Raw genomic sequence first — 16,196 nt, 5'->3', positions numbered from 1 at the left:
CAAGGAATATCAAAGTGACCTCTTGGCATCAATTGGTATAGATAGGAGTTCCAAAGCCAAGTTGTCCCTACTCTGTTACATGCTTCCATTCTAAGTCCCCTGTCCTCTCATTCACCTCTTCCTTTGTCAGCCTTACTATTTAAAGATTAGTGTTTTAACATTTCTATTTAAATTTTTGTTATTTGTGGAATTTCCCCTGAATTATGATGTTTTCATCTTTTACATCCCAGAAGTTTTCCCGATTGCTTACAGAAATATTTGTTATGATTATTATTATAAATGATGAAGGCAATATAGTTTATAGTTTATAGTTTATCACATATGCTTATCTCACTCACTACAGTTCTATCTGAAATGGAGAGAACAGATTATTTTCATGTTTATACCTACAGTGAGGGAGATTCTACAGGCGCTCATCATTAGTTCTTGGTCTGTCAGTGAGTAAGAACTCTGAGACCAAAGGAACCAAGGGTTTCTGATTAATAGCTTTCTGCCTCTCCATTGCATCATGCTCCCTAGACTTTTGAATCATGTTCACTCGTCACTCAAGGTGCAAGAGATCCACAAACAGAAAAGAGGGAGAAACTGAAGCAGCTTATAGTTCCCCATGATGTTCAAGCTCCTCCACCAGTATTGCACGGCTTCCTGGAGGGCCTCGCTCCATCTGGTGTGATTATTTGCACTGGCAGAGTGGAAAAAATCACTATGGAGACATGCTGGCCAATGCAAATATGTGGGCCACATACGTAAACTTAATTTTTCTTGTGTTCACATTTTAAAAAGTAAAAGAAACAGGTAAAATTCATTTTAATAATACATTTTATTTAATCCAATATATAAAAATATTACTTCACCATGTAATCAATGTAACATATGAATGAGATACTTATATTCATTTTTCGTAATGTCTTTGAAATGCAGTGTGTATTTTACATTTATGGCATGTTGTAATTCATACTCATCACATTTCAAGTGTTCACCTGGGACAAGTGGCTGTTTCATTGGACAATAGGAAGTGGTACTTTTGCCAGGTGGCAGTTGGTAATGTACTCTTAACGCACATCCCTGTCCTTGACATTGCATCAGGGCTAGAGTGGTGTCTGCTTTGAAAATATCAGAAGCATAGTCAGAGTATTCCTTCGAAAGACCAACCAATAAGGGAAGAAAATGTTTAACAGCATTTACTTCTAGCTCTATGAGGGCCAGAACTGAGCGTGTCTTATTCTTTGCTCTATTTTCAATGATTAGCACAGTGCCCAACTCTTGAATAAATGAATGAACTGTTGATTGAATGGGTGAGGTAACTATTAGTATATTTGAGCTATTTTTACACTGTTTTTTTTTGTTAAAACTAAGTCTTTAAAATCTGGTGTGCATTTCACATTTACAGCACATCCCCGTTCAGATTACTCACATATCATGTGCTCAACAGCCACATGTGGCCAGTGGCTAGAGTGTTAGACAGGATAGATGTAGATTGGATATAAGTCTGACTCTATCACCAACATAAGTCACCAGTTGTATGACCAAGGGCCAGTTATAGCATTTCTTTTTGTTTGTTTGTTTGCCATCTCTCTGGAAGATGAGTTCCAATGTAAAATTCTGAGTCACCTCATAAAAGAGGAACCAGATAGCAGGATACATCTGACATCCACACCTGATCCCACACTTAAGTAACTGAAGCAACCCCTATCGATCTAAATCGTTTAGCTAATGGAAGTAGCATACATCTTTATTTGCCTCCTCACCTTGCCCCAAATGGGCAAATGTGAGATAGAAGGGCACTTAACTAGAAGCACTGAGAGGGGACATTTAAGACACAATAGATAATGGGCTTTTCAGTAACTGCAGCTTGGCCTGTTCGCCAGTGGCTGGGGTGGATGGCAGAGAAACTTGCTAACAGGCCAAACTCTTCTTGGTGGGGCATGAGATGTCCCGGTGGGGAGCAAGTGATCCTAATTTGGCTTCTGAGTAGACACTTGACTGCCAAGCAAAGCAGCCAGACACTAAATAAAAGTAAAATGGGACGTCAGTGTTCAGGATTAAGATTGTTGCACATCTTGCAACATGATGCAAAACTGTTCCCGGCACAAGGGCGCCCAACCCAGGGGAAAGGTGGGTAGTAAACTGCACGCCCTGTGGACCCTGCTGGGGGCTTGCGTTCGCCTGGAAGAAGAGGCACATTGTTAAATCTTGTACAAGGACATGTTATGGGCCATCAGCAGCCCACTTTGGAATCTGAGCAGCCGTGTTCAACACTCGAGCTATGGTTAGAAGGAAGAACTCCCGCTAAGCTGTAAAAAAATACCAATAAAAAGTAAGTTTGTAGCCAAAGCCTAAAATATGGAAGCCCATATATACCTGAAATTGGTCTATATGTGAGTGGGAATGATTTCTTTTCAGGAAATAAAAGGAAACAAAAAGGAACGCTGTAAGTACATATATAAAGAACAGACTCAAGATAGAATGTTTTGTCAACATTTTTTGCTTGCGTGGTATGCCAAAATTTCTTTTCCTTAAGTATTTTGAAGCAAATAGACACTCGATTATTTCATCTGAAAATGCCAAGATAACCATAATATTATTATCTTACCTAATAAAAATAACATTATGATTGATTGTTTTAGACTCAAGACACACAGAACAGACTGATGGTTGCCAGATGGAAGGGAGGTTGGTGGACTGGGTGAAAAGGTGAAGGGGATTAAGAAACACAGATTGCTACTTATAAAACAGTCATGGGGATGTAAAGTATAGTGTAGGAAATATAGTCATTAATATTGTAATAACTGTGTATGGTGTCAGGTAGGTACTGGAAATATCGGAGGGATTTCCATAAACTATAGGCTTATCTAACCACTATGCTGTACACCTGAAACTAATACAAGAGAATAGTGAATGTAAACTGTAATTGAAAAGAAACAAAAATTTTTAAAAGTTTCATTGTTCTATCCTTTCTTAACAGCATCTTTATTTCCATCATAAATCGTTCAGTTTAAAAAGTAAAGTCAGGACACCAGACAGCCGTCTTCAGGGTGCTGTGCAGGGCAGAATCATCGAAAGCTTCACTTCTCAAGATAAACTATTTTTATCAGCCCTCGGCACCCTGCACAACTAGTTGATCCTTAATTTCTAGCATTTCAAAGTATGCTAGCCTAGGAACTTTATCAATTGTGTGACAAATGGTTTGTGAAGGTATTTAGAGGTGGTTAGGTTTCGCTTTTCCCCAGTAAATAGCTGCACTGTTTGGGAGGTGGAAGAATGTCTGCCCCATATCAGCACAAACCAGTTTCAATGACTTATTTGTAGTTGCATGAGTCAGGAAGTAGGGGCTGGTTCCATGTCATCTATTTATGGATCCTTCTTTTTCTCTCTTATCTCTTGACTTGCGGTTAAGTGGTTTAGGCCTACACAACTCAAAGGACCCATTTTATGTTAACCCATTTATAGAACCAGGAATATCTTGAGGACAGGAAAGCAGCCCTGGGGTGACCTGTGGAAGAGTTAGTTTGAAGCAAGGCGGCTGCATGACATGGCTAAGTTACCTGCATGTCTTTGCCTAATGTGTAGGCAAGAATCTTCATTGTTAAAATTCATGAAAAGGGAAAAAACAATTGATATAACAAACAGCAGTACATCTACTTGGTAGGAATTATACCACCATTAAAAATAGAAGTCAAGCCAAAACCGGTTTGGCTCAGTGGATAGAGCGTCAGCCTGCGGACTGAAAGGTCCCAGGTTCGATTCCGGTCAAGGGCATGTGCCTTGGTTGCGGGCACATCCCCAGTGGGAGGTGTGCAGGAGGCAGCTGATCGATGTTTCTCTCTCATCGATGTTTCTGACTATCTATCCCTCTTCCTTCCTCTCTGTAAAAAATCAATAAAATATATTTAAAAAAAAATAGAAGTCAGAACTTGTATGCATATATGCATAACCCGTGGACACAGACAATAGGGTGGTGGAGGCCTGGGGCAGGGGGCGGGGGGGGTGGGCTATAAGGAGTCAATGGGAGAAAAAAGGGGACATATGTAATACTTTCCACAATAAAGATTTTAAAAAATAGAAGTGAAGACATAACAAAGAAGCATTAAAAAATCTTATGGCTTGTTCAATTTTGAGAAAAACAACCAAAATTGTAAGCATTACGAGATGGTAAGCATGAAAGTTGGGAAAGTATTGAAGGTAATTAAAAATTAAAACAATTTGGCTAGGGATTAGGATTTAGGATTTAGTTTTTTCTTTTATACATTTTAAAAATATTGTTTTATTCAACATTTTGATTACTTCTTTTTCCCTTTTCTAAGATGACCTCACCAAAGCGCCAAAACTCACCGACTTAACCCTAAATGGAATTTTTTTCAGTGGTGGCAGTGGACATGCACCTACTCACTTCATGTGCATTTTTTTCAGAGCTGGCCGAAGACCCAAGGGTCCTCGTGTTTATTAGAATCCTAGTTTTATTTCTCAGATACAAAGGAACACATGGAGTGAATGACATGAGGTCACTAAAGAAGAACGCCAAAGACAAAATCTCATAAAAGTGGGTGATTGAGACCATGGCCCTGGCCAACTTTCATTTATTTAAAAAAAAATTATGTTTTTATTGATTTTAGAGAGAGAGAAAGAGAGAGGGAGAGAAAGATAGAAACTTTGATGAGACTGAAACATGGATCAGCTGCCTCCTCCTGCACGCCCCTTACTGGGGATCGAGTCTGTAAATCTGGCATGTGCCTTGATGAGGAATCAAACAGGTGACCTCTTGGTTCATGGGTCAATGCTCAACCACTGAGCCACACCAGTTGGGCTTCGTCTACTTTTTAAGTGTGTTTAAAGAACTCTCAGTCATTTTTTATTTCACTGCCTTTGGCTAGAAATGTATAGGTTTCAGCAACTATGATTGGAAACTCAATTTTAAAAGAGTTTGCCATTTTCATAGCCCATGAAGGAGAAAGTGAAGGAAGAACATTCCTTTCAGTCTATTTCAGTTGAAGCGTTGGAGAAATGGAATCAGAACACAAGAGTTCCCCAGCTTGTTTGTTCATTGTACCTGGCCAGGTCTAGGATGCTGTCAGGAACGTTCATTGGAGCCCTCCAGTACAGAAGTGTTAGTAGGTTTGCATTCTAGTGAGATGGGTGATCACATTTCATTACCAAGGTTCTGATTTCACCGTAACAGTCATGCTGGTTATACTTTGACTAGTCCAAAGAGAGCAGGCTTAGAAATGAGATAATCAAAGTTCAAATCTTGTTTCTACCAAGACCTATATGAATTGGGCAACATGCTTAACCTGTTTCTGTTTTTCTACCTGTAAAATGGTAATAATGTGACCTGTTTTGTAAGGGCATTGTGACTATTGAGTACAAATATGTGTGTACAAAGCTTTAGTACAGCTCTTCATTGAAGTTAAAATAAATAGTAATTTTAACGTTATTTCAGTGGAGGAGAAAAACAAAATGCAGATTTATATTATTTTTCTTCTCTTGGACTTTTTATTTTCTTTCTCTCTCTTTTTTTTTTGTTTTTTTTTGTTGTTGTTAATCCTCACCTGAGGATATTTTTCCATTGATTTTTAGGGAGAGTGGGAGAGAGAGGGAAAGACAGAGAAACATTGATGTGAGAGAAACACATCAATTGGTTGCCTCCTACACAAGGCCTTGCCAGGGCCCAGACCAGAGAGGAGCCAGCAACCAAGGTACATAGCCTTGACCAGAACTGAACCCAGGACCCTTTGGTCCACAAGCTGATGCACTATCCACTGAGCCAAACCGGCTAGGACTCTTGGACTTTTAAAAAATTAAATCCACAACCAGCGAAGGGCTAATTCTGCATTTTTAATGCTTTTACAACTGAAAGTTATATCTTATACTAATATCATTATTAATGAATATATTATATATTTATTTTATTTTCTTGAATATATTCATTTTTTTTCTTTAAAGCACTTTTCGTTTTAAAGCACTAATTAGACAAAATAAGCATTAGCTACTTTTCAACCCCAAAATGGTATGATTCTATCTTGTTCAACTACACAAAATCACTGTGAGATAAACAATAGCAGGCATTGTTAATCTGCAGTTAATAGGCTATGAAATTGAAGATCTAATAGATTGTATCATGTACCCCAAAAAAACACAGCTAGTTAATTGTGAAGCCAGATATAAGTTAACTTGATTTGAATCCTAATCAATTGTTCTATTAAATATTATATATATATATATATATATACAGTATATACATATGTGTGTGTGTGTGTATATATATATATAATGTTTTATAATAGGAAGTCATCACCTGTCCCATTTCATAGATTGAAATCTCATTCAGGTGATATGTTTACAAAATAGCAGATTGAATAAACGAGGCTTGTTCCCCAAATAGTGTAATCTTTGCTATTTTGCTAATAAAGTTTTTCTGTCTCCTCTCTTGACATTCCACATGCACAACTTGTGAACGAATTCACTGTTAACCTCTACGTATAGTGCTCCTTCTCAGATCATAAGATACAATGTTCTTTCTATTCTTCCTGACGATAGTAGGTTTAGTAAACTGGCTTTGGTTAGTCAGTAGATTTTTCTGTTTGGCCTTCTGTAGGAGAGTCAACAGTTGATATGACCATATAACCTTTTATGATCTGGAAAAAAAGACATTATTAAAGTAAAGAAGGCATCTAATAGTTCTCTCTGGCTCCTGAGAAGTGCGTGCAACACAAGCCGTTTAATTCCATGGGACATTTGTCATATTGAGCAAAGGGGCTACATTTCAATTTTCATGGAAACCTTTAAGTTTTAGTTTAGGTTCTTTATGGATAAGGGTCACATATTGTATTCATTTCTTATATCCACGGAGTTTTGTACACAACAGCACTCAATAAATTCTTGTTGATAGATTAGGAGCTGAAGGATCAGTTTAAGGTCCCCTTTCTAAAATTCTCTGAAAAATGCACACTTTGTACTTAGATCACATCCTGAATGACCCTAAGCATAAAGGAGCTCTACGTCATCCTCCAAATAGCTGACAAGATTTAAATATACAGAGTAATCAGATTTGGTAACTCATAAATTACTTTTTATAAGTCTGGAAACAGCAGTGATAAAAAAGAAGCACTATACGTAGAGGTTAACAGTGAATTCGTTCACAAGTTGTGCATGTGGAATGTCAAGAGAGGAGACAGAAAAACTTTATTAGCAAAATAGCAAAGATTACACTATTTGGGGAACAAGCCTCGTTTATTCAATCTGCTATTTTGTAAACATATCACCTGAATGAGATTTCAATCTATGAAATGGGACAGGTGATGACTTCCTATTATAAAACATTATATATATATATATACACACACACACATATGTATATACTGTATATATATATATATATATAATATTTAATAGAACAATTGATTAGGATTCAAATCAAGTTAACTTATATCTGGCTTCACAATTAACTAGCTGTGTTTTTTTGGGGTACATGATACAATCTATTAGATCTTCAATTTCATAGCCTATTAACTGCAGATTAACAATGCCTGCTATTGTTTATCTCACAGTGATTTTGTGTAGTTGAACAAGATAGAATCATACCATTTTGGGGTTGAAAAGTAGCTAATGCTTATTTTGTCTTATTAGTGCTTTAAAACGAAAAGTGCTTTAAAGAAAAAAAATCAGCATCATACACTGAGTGGCCAGATTATTATGATCTCTGAATGCATAATAATCTGACCACTCAGTGTATATCCTATATAATAAAAGGCTAATATGCAAATTGTCCCCTCAACCAGGAGATCAACCAGCAGGCAGTCCGGCCAACCGCCCATGTTTCCTACCCCTGGCCAGGCTGGCCGGACCACCCCCCCACCCATGCATGAATTCATGCACCGGGCCTCTAATACACACACACACACACACACACACACAGACACACACACACACACACACACACACACACTGAGTGGCCAGATTATTATGCGTTCAGAGATCATAATAATCTGGCCACTCAGTGTATATATGCATTGTAAGCATAGCAGACAGTGCTTATTTTTAACTCATTCTAAAACTGTTCCTCCAAACAATTGCTTATGTGTATGTTTTCTTGAAAAAGTAACTTGCATCACCCGCTTGGTGCCTGGTTTTTGATACAAAGCCACACCACAAATTGATGCAGTCCAAATTAATGGTTAAGTGAAAAACAAAATCTTTACCTTTGAGGAGTAGACTAGCCTCATGTTCTGATTTACTTTCTTTTGTGTTCATTTGGTTTACATATCCATAAACTGGATATAATGCCCTCAATCTGCCTCTCAGAGGTGTTATCATAATTGAGGTGAAAGGAATTGCTAGAAGCTAGCAACATGAATTTTTTCTGTTTTGTTAATCCTCATATGAGGATTTTTTTTCATTGTTTTTTTCAGAGAGAGTGGAAGGTATGGAGGAAGGGAATGACGGACAGAGAGAGAGAAACATCGATGTGAGACACATCAACTGGCTTCCTCCCAAACTGGCTCCAATTGGGGTTGGGAGCAAACCTGCAATCTAGGTACACATGCCCTTGAGCGGGAATTGAACCCTCAACCATTTGGTGCATGGGCCAACGCTCTAACCACTGAAAACACTGGCCAGGGCTAGCAACATGGATTTGTATGGAGGTTTTCTAGAAGTGTGATGGAACTGAGTTTTTCAAGATCCCAGAGAAAGCAAATAACCATGAATAGTGGAGTTTGGAGTTGGAGGCTTTTTTAGAGAGCTGAGGATATATGTTTTTACATACTAAGTGTTTCAACTAATTAACTTTGTAGGTGTAGCCTTATGAAGCTATTGCACACACTTTTCCTATATTGCTGATTGCACAATGCCTTATAAATAATAGTGTACGCTGATGATTTTAGCTATCTTAAAGATATCAATACTGTGAGCTTGGGGAGTGCTCTAATCAGGGAAAACTCAGTCATTAGGAGTTATTTGACTCTACCCTAAATAATTTATATGTGAATTTGAGTTTTTAAAAATAATTTTCCCATATTTTTCTTCATTTTAATGCTGGTACCTATATATTTGACAGTAGCGTTTATTGTTCTTCCTTTTAATTTACTATATACCTGAAAACCAAATAGCCAAACCTATAGAATTATATGTAAAACTCAAATGATAAAGATTAATATCCTAAGGGTATCAACCACATGGTATTGTTTTATTGGTGTTGGCTGGTCAGTCTTAAGAATTTCAGTCATTCATCTAGTAAGCATTGTACAAGTGCCTAGGTACTCTGCTAAACATGGAGGTAGAAAGATCTCACAATTTTGGGGATTATATGAAGTTGCTGGATTTATATGCCAGTAAAACAAGGTGTTATTGTATGGTTTGAAGAAATAACATGATCAAGATGAGCAACTACCTTAAATCTAGTTAAAATTTGTAACTGCAAGGTAATCATCTCTCATCTATTTGAGTATTGTTTCCTGCTGTGATAGTCACACTAGCTATATTATAATCAAAGTTAATTTTGCATCCTATTATCTATGTACAAGTTGCCAGGAATTTAACTTCATTCCTCTCTGAGAAACATTAAATGAAATTTACAGTGAATAGATTCTAGCTTAAGGAAGAATTTTCTAACAATTTGAGCTTCTCAGAAATAGAATGTACTGATTTTCTTATTTGCTTTGTTTCTTCACCCATTTTTACCATTAATTATATATATGAAACTATGGTGCAGTAAAACCTTCACTGTATCCGGTAAATTATTGTGAAGCAAATTATCTTTTATTACTTAAGCTATTGATTTAAATATATTCAAATGCAGGATTTTGCAGATATTATTACATTTAAATTAATTTATTTCAAGTCAATATTGTACCACTGAGAATATAATTAATCCTGATTTTATCATCAACATAGTTTTATATTTGCCCAATTTTAAGTAACCTGCACATTTAAATGGAATCCTTTTGATGTTTTTATTTCAAGTATTAGTATAATCTTTTACTGAACAGAGTTAAAGAGAATCTTTTGTGAATTTCTCCTAAGCATCTTTCTAGTTGACCTCTCTGATTGGTAGTTAACTCACAGTATATCCACCTTATAATGTTGTCATCTAACTTGAACTTTACTATCATATCAGAGGTATGTTTTAGAAGGTGTAAAAATGTCTTGAAACCAAGATACTCTGTGGCCATAAAATCACCGTTATTAGCCACTTTCTCACACAACTCAGTAAGACTTATTTGGCATGACTGAACCATTTTGATCTCTTAGTTACTCTTTTATAAATTTCAGTATTTGGTTTAGTCCTTACGCTAATTATTTTAGAAAGGAGGGAGTTCAGTGAGTGGGCCATTTGATGCTTTCAAAGAAAGGAAGAAAAGAAATTATGCAACCTCCTTCCCTGACATGGAAACCACACAGAAGAACGTCAGAGGATCTTGGAAGGAACAAGAAGCAATTATTTCTCATGCTCCATTGTGAGACCTGACACTCACGTCCACATTCACTTACTAAGATTGCGGACAATGAGTCCTGTGAAAGGAGAATGAATGGAACCATGAGTATGAGAGAGATGGATGGTGGAAATGGGGTAAAAATAACCATGCAAGCAGAAAAAAGAACGTGAGCTTTTAGAGGACAAGGTGAGTGAGCAGAATTACAATCCCTGGTTTTAATGTTGCTAATTTCCAAAAAGTCATTTCTTTCAGCATATTTTTTTCTAGCAAACTTTTCACCAGTGCTAAAAGTATGATAAGGAATGCCAAGAATGAGGTAGACAGAATGGATAGGAATGGGGTGTCCCTAACCTGATGTAATGTTCTGATTTTAGATGTCACTAGGTCCCTAATGAAGTGGGTTTGCCAAGCTTCTACCAAGATTTTCCTCTTTCCCAAAGCAACACTCTGCATAATCAACTAAGCCTTTCCTTGATTTCTTTTCTTGTCTTCACCCTCCCCTCGGTTCTTCTTCTTCTTCTTCTTCTTTTTTTTTTTAGTCAATGAGCTCAGCCCTAAATGAACGCTGGAGTTGTATGAACCGAACTGGCTGGAAATAGTTGCTGAAAGGCGTGCAAATCAAAGCTGGCAAGTTTCAGCTCTTCCATTCTTGAAGGAGAAACTAACTTCAGTCCAAATGGCTTCCTGGGCAATTGTGTGATTATTCTAAGGTTTTGTTCCTGGTATAGAACCAGGCATTAATAACCCAGCCTTTGCAAGCTAAACCAAGAAAATACACACTTCATCTTTACCTTGCGGTGGCTTAGTACCCATTTGGTCACTTCCCAGTAGTGTGGGAACTGGGTAGGAAGGGATCTTACATCACTGGTGGGATGCGGGTGGTTAGAGGAGGCAGCCTTCAGGCTGTGATATTTCCTGTTCCACCCTAACCCAGTACAGAACAAAGGAGAAACTAGGACCTCTGATACCAGGCAGCCCAATCTACTTTGTACTTATATGAAAGGCAGGGACTTATAATATTTTCACCAGAGATAATATATTTACACACATATTTTGGGGGAGGTAAATTTATTTGTGATTTTGCTTTTGAAAATTCTTTGTTTTCAAGTAATTCATTTTTAGGCTATCACTAAGTGTATTCAAGAGTGGACGAGTATGGGCGGAGGAGGTGGAAGAGATTAACCAAAGAATTTATATGCATATACGCATAATCCATGGCACAGTGGTAGTGTGGTGAAGGCCTGTGGGGGGTGGGGGGGGAGAGGCAGGTGCAGGGGCAAGGGGTCAATGGGGGGAAAAAGGAGACATCTGTAATATTTTCAACAATAAAGATAAAATTTTTTAAAAAAGTAGATGAGTGGATATAAAAGCACTGTTATGCTTACACAATGGAATATTACTCAGAGGTAAAAAAAAAAAAAAAAGAAGGAAATTTTATCTTTTGCCACAGCATGGATGGACCTGGAGAGCATTATGCTAAGTGAAATAAGCCAGTCAGAGAAATATGAGTACCCTATGATTTCAGTTATATGTGGAATCTTATGAAGAAAATAGAAACAGACTCATAGATACTGTACAGAGAACAGACTGACAGCGGTCAGAGGGGAGGGGGTTGGAGGGCTGGTGAAAAAGGTGAGGGATTAAGCAAAGAAAACACAAACTCATAAATACAACAGTGTGGTGATTAACAGAGGGAAAGGGGGATGGGGGAAAGTAGAAGATAGTAAAGGGGAGATAAATAGTGACATAAGGAGACTTGACTTGTAGTGGTGAATACACAATACAGATGATGTATTATAGAATTGTACACCTGAAACCTATTTAATTTTATTAACCATTGTCACCCCAATAAATTCAATTAAAATTTTTAAATAAAAAATAAATGAATAAGAATTCCTGCAACATGAGAAAATCTAATCTAAAGATGGTTTTCAAATGTAATAAATGTTTGAATTTCTAAATACTGTACTTTATGAAGTTGACATGATACTTTGTTTTGTAATCATTATTAAATGCTAATTTTAATTTTTTCTATTTTCTTATTTTAGAGACATCTTTTTTTCATATATCAAATATTTCTGAAGGCTTCCAAAAGCCTATCATGTTAGACACTCTGAATCCAGTGGTCACTGGGTAAAATGGCCATGACTGAGAGGGATTATTTCTATACTACCACTTGCGCTTCTCCTCGCCCACCTGCCCAGTCAGATAACAAATGATCACTCATCCATTTAAAATTTATTCAAGATTTTGCTACAATATTCAAAATTGTTTGGATACACTGTTTATACTTATACATATATCTTGAGTGTATATATCTGCAAAAGCTACCTTTAACCGATGGGAAGAAGTTGGACTATAAAGAAATTAAATAAGTAATTAAAGAATTAGCAAACATTTAATTTTTTTAATTCCTTAAAAATACAGTTTAGAAGAAGGGTTTCTTAAACTTTCTTGTGCATAGATGTTCACCTGGGGGCATGTTGCCCTTGTAATAATGTAAATTCTGGTTCAGAAGGTCTGGGTTGAAGGCTTCAGAATCTGTATTTCTAACAAACTCCCAGTTGGTGCTGATGTGACTGGTCCTTACAGTAACACTTTGTGTAGCAAGAGAGATGTGGATGCCATCTCTAGAGCTTTATAAAAACACAAACAATCCAGTGCCTTGAACTCCTTGAATCACAACCGAGAGCAATGAGATGGTCTCTTATTTCTCTTATTCTTTTATGAGTAAAAGTTTCCTCTCTCTAATTAGCTGAAAGCATCCCAGGGGAATCTATTTCTGAAGAGAATCCTAGTTGTTGAATTCTGAGTCAGACCAGCTCCCTCAGCAGACATTTGGTCCCTAGACTCTTGGACAGAGATCTTTTTATAACACTGTATCAGTTCCCAAAGCCTTTCATCATGTCACATTGCATATTTATTAGGCTCTTCTAACATAATAACTTGGCCAAGTCACTCAGGGTAGTCCTGGCCAAGAAACAGTCTCTACGTATGTTACCTTAGCGTGATTGCTTCTGAAATAGCTATTTACTTTTCAAATTTTACAACTTTGCTAAAATGAACCTCATTAAGGTTACTGTTAACTTCTTTTTGCTAATTCCTATGGGCACCTATCTAGAATTTGACCTTGTTCATCAATTTTTACTTACTGATTGTTTGGTTTCCATGGTTCAAATCTTTGCTTTCTTCTTAATTCTTCTGCTACTACCCACAATATATTCATGTAAGATCTAAAATTCTCACCTCTTGCTACCTCTTCAATTCTTACTCTGTCTTGGGCAATCCCAAGTCTTCCTACTTATTGAAAGAGCATCTGCTGACTGCTTTAATTTCTATTTTCTTGAAAAGCTCTTGTAAGGCTTTGGTATCATCAAGTTCATTCATATTGATTTTTCCCCCTATTTTATATCAATTCATTGGAGAGATTTTTAAAACCCTGGGTTATGATTCTGGAACTTACTATTTCTTTAGTTGTATCAGTGGTTAATTCATGTCTTGAAATTTTATGGGCAAACTAATTTGGTATTATTATCCCCTAGATTAATAGATGCTTTTCTTTTTTTTTTTTTTTAATAAATCTTTATTGTTCAGATTATTATAGGTGTTCCTCTTTTTTTCCCCCATAGCTCCCCTCCACCTGATTCCCCACCCCACCCCATGCCTTTACCCCCCCCCCCCCAACCACTGTCTTCATCCATAGGTGTAAGATTTTTGTCTAATCTCTTCCCGCACCCTTCACACCCCCTTCCCCCTGAGAATTGTCAGTCCACTCCCTTTCTATGTCCCTGATTCTATTATATTCACCAGTCCATTCTGTTCTTCAGATTTTTTATTCACTTGATTTTTAGATTCACTTGTTGGTAGGTATGTATTTGATGTCATTTTGTTGTTCATAATTTTTATCTTTACCTTTTTCTTCTTCTTCCTCTTCTTAAAGAATACCCTTCAGCATTTCATGTAATCCTGGTTTGGTGGTGATGAACTCCTTTAGCTTTTTCTTGTCTGTGAAGCTCTTTATCTGACCTTCAACTCTGAATGATAGCTTTGCTGGGTAGAGTAATCTTGGTTGTAGGTTCTTGCTGTTCATCACTTTGAATATTTCTTGCCACTCCCTTCTGGCCTGCATAGTTTCTGCCGAGAAATCAACTGACAGTCGTATGGGTGCTCCCTTGTAGGTAACTAACCATTTTTCTCTTGCTGCTTTCAAGATTCTCTCTTTGTTTTTTGCCCTTGGCATTTTAATTATGATGTGTCTTGGTGTGGTCCTCTTTGGATTCCTCTTGTATGGGGTTCTGTGTGCTTCCTGAACTTGTAAGTCTATTTCTTTCACCAGGTGGGGAAAGTTTTCTGTCATTATTTCTTCTAATAGGTTTTCAATATTTTGCTCTCTGTCTTCTTCTGGCACCCCAAAAATTCGGATGTTGGTACACTTAAAGTTGTCCCAGAGACTCCTTACACTATCTTCATAGTTTTGCATTCTTTTTTTCTTTTTCTGGTTGGGTGTTTTTTGTTTCCTCATATTTCAGATCTTTCGTTTGATTCTTGGGGTACGTTGATCTACAGTTGAGTTTCTGTATATTCTTTATTTCAGACAGTGTATGCTTAATTTCTGACTGGTCCTTTTCCATTTTTTTGGCATTCTCATTCGTCTCATCAAGTTTCTCGGCGGTTTTTAGAAGATTCTTGAGTAACCTTATAAATGTGGTTCTGAACTCTATGTCGTCCATTAGTTTGCTTTCCTCCATTTCTCTCATTCGTGACATGTTTCTTTGTCTCCGCATTTTGCTGCTTCCTTGTGTTGATGGAGTGGCTTTGTGTGGTAGGTGACCTATAGGGGCCAGTAGTTCAGCCTCCCCAATCACCTGAGGTGGACCCCTTTGGTACACCCCTTTGTGGGCTGAGTGCAAAGTCCTGGTGTAGTTAAGCCTTGATTGCTGTTGGTACACTGGTAGGAATTGACCTCCAGGCCAATTGGCTGTGAGGACCCGCTGTGTCTTTAATGGAAGAACTGCTGCGCTGGAGACACGCTTATGGTGCAGGACTTGTTTCAGTGGGGCTTTGGTGCTCACTGAGTCTGCCTCTTGAATGTGTCACTTATGGATGTGAGGAGTTGAAATCTGGTGTCTCACACTGACCACTAGGTACACTGGCTTCTGGATCTCCAATGGGGTGCAGGTCAGCTACTGTCTGAGGCTACCCAGCAGGCGCTACAGCGAGAACTACAGTTGTCTCCTCTTTGCTTGGGGTTTGGAGGTTTTGGAGCTGTCTGACCCGGGCTGCAAGTTTGCTAGGTTAAGCTGCAATAGGGCAGGTCATTCATATGCTAAAGCCACTGCTTGGAGCTTGGGTGGGTTTGTAGATTGTGTGGGGTGGGGTCTCAGGGCGTGACTAGGCTAGGGCATGGCAAACAGCGATGACTGCCAGTTAGCAGGCTCTGCGACTCCTACCGCGTCCCCGCGTCCCAGGCACCAGCACAGTAAACAATTATTCCTGTGCGCAGCCCTGCAAGCAAGCCACCCTCACTTTCCGACCCCACGGCAGACAGTCCAGCTTCTCCCTGTAGGAGTTTGGGTCCCCCGTGTCTCCCCAGAAACTGGAGTTCGGAGTAATCAGGAGCTTGTCTCCCTTTGGGTTGAAAAAAGCAGCACTCCCAGTCGCCCATCGCCAGCCCTATTCCTGCGCCTCCATATTTCAGCTTTTTAGCACTTGTGCACCCCTCAATGCTGTTTGCTCTTTCCTTCTAGTTGTAGAACTTCCACTCAG

The 16,196-nt window shown here is 38.1% G+C and overlaps 1 protein-coding gene across 2 annotated transcripts in view; it reads left to right on the top strand.

Moving 5' to 3' along the window:
- Window positions 1-16,196, top strand: part of PTN (pleiotrophin) — a 97,460-nt gene that overhangs the window by 44,398 nt on the left and 36,866 nt on the right. The window lies entirely within an intron of this gene.

The sequence above is a fragment of the Plecotus auritus genome, assembly GCF_963455305.1.
Source record: "Plecotus auritus genome assembly, chromosome: 4".
Taxonomy (NCBI): Eukaryota; Metazoa; Chordata; class Mammalia; order Chiroptera; family Vespertilionidae; genus Plecotus; species Plecotus auritus.
The sequence above is the reverse complement of the archived record's forward strand: the minus strand, read 5'-3'. Positions and strand labels throughout refer to the sequence as shown.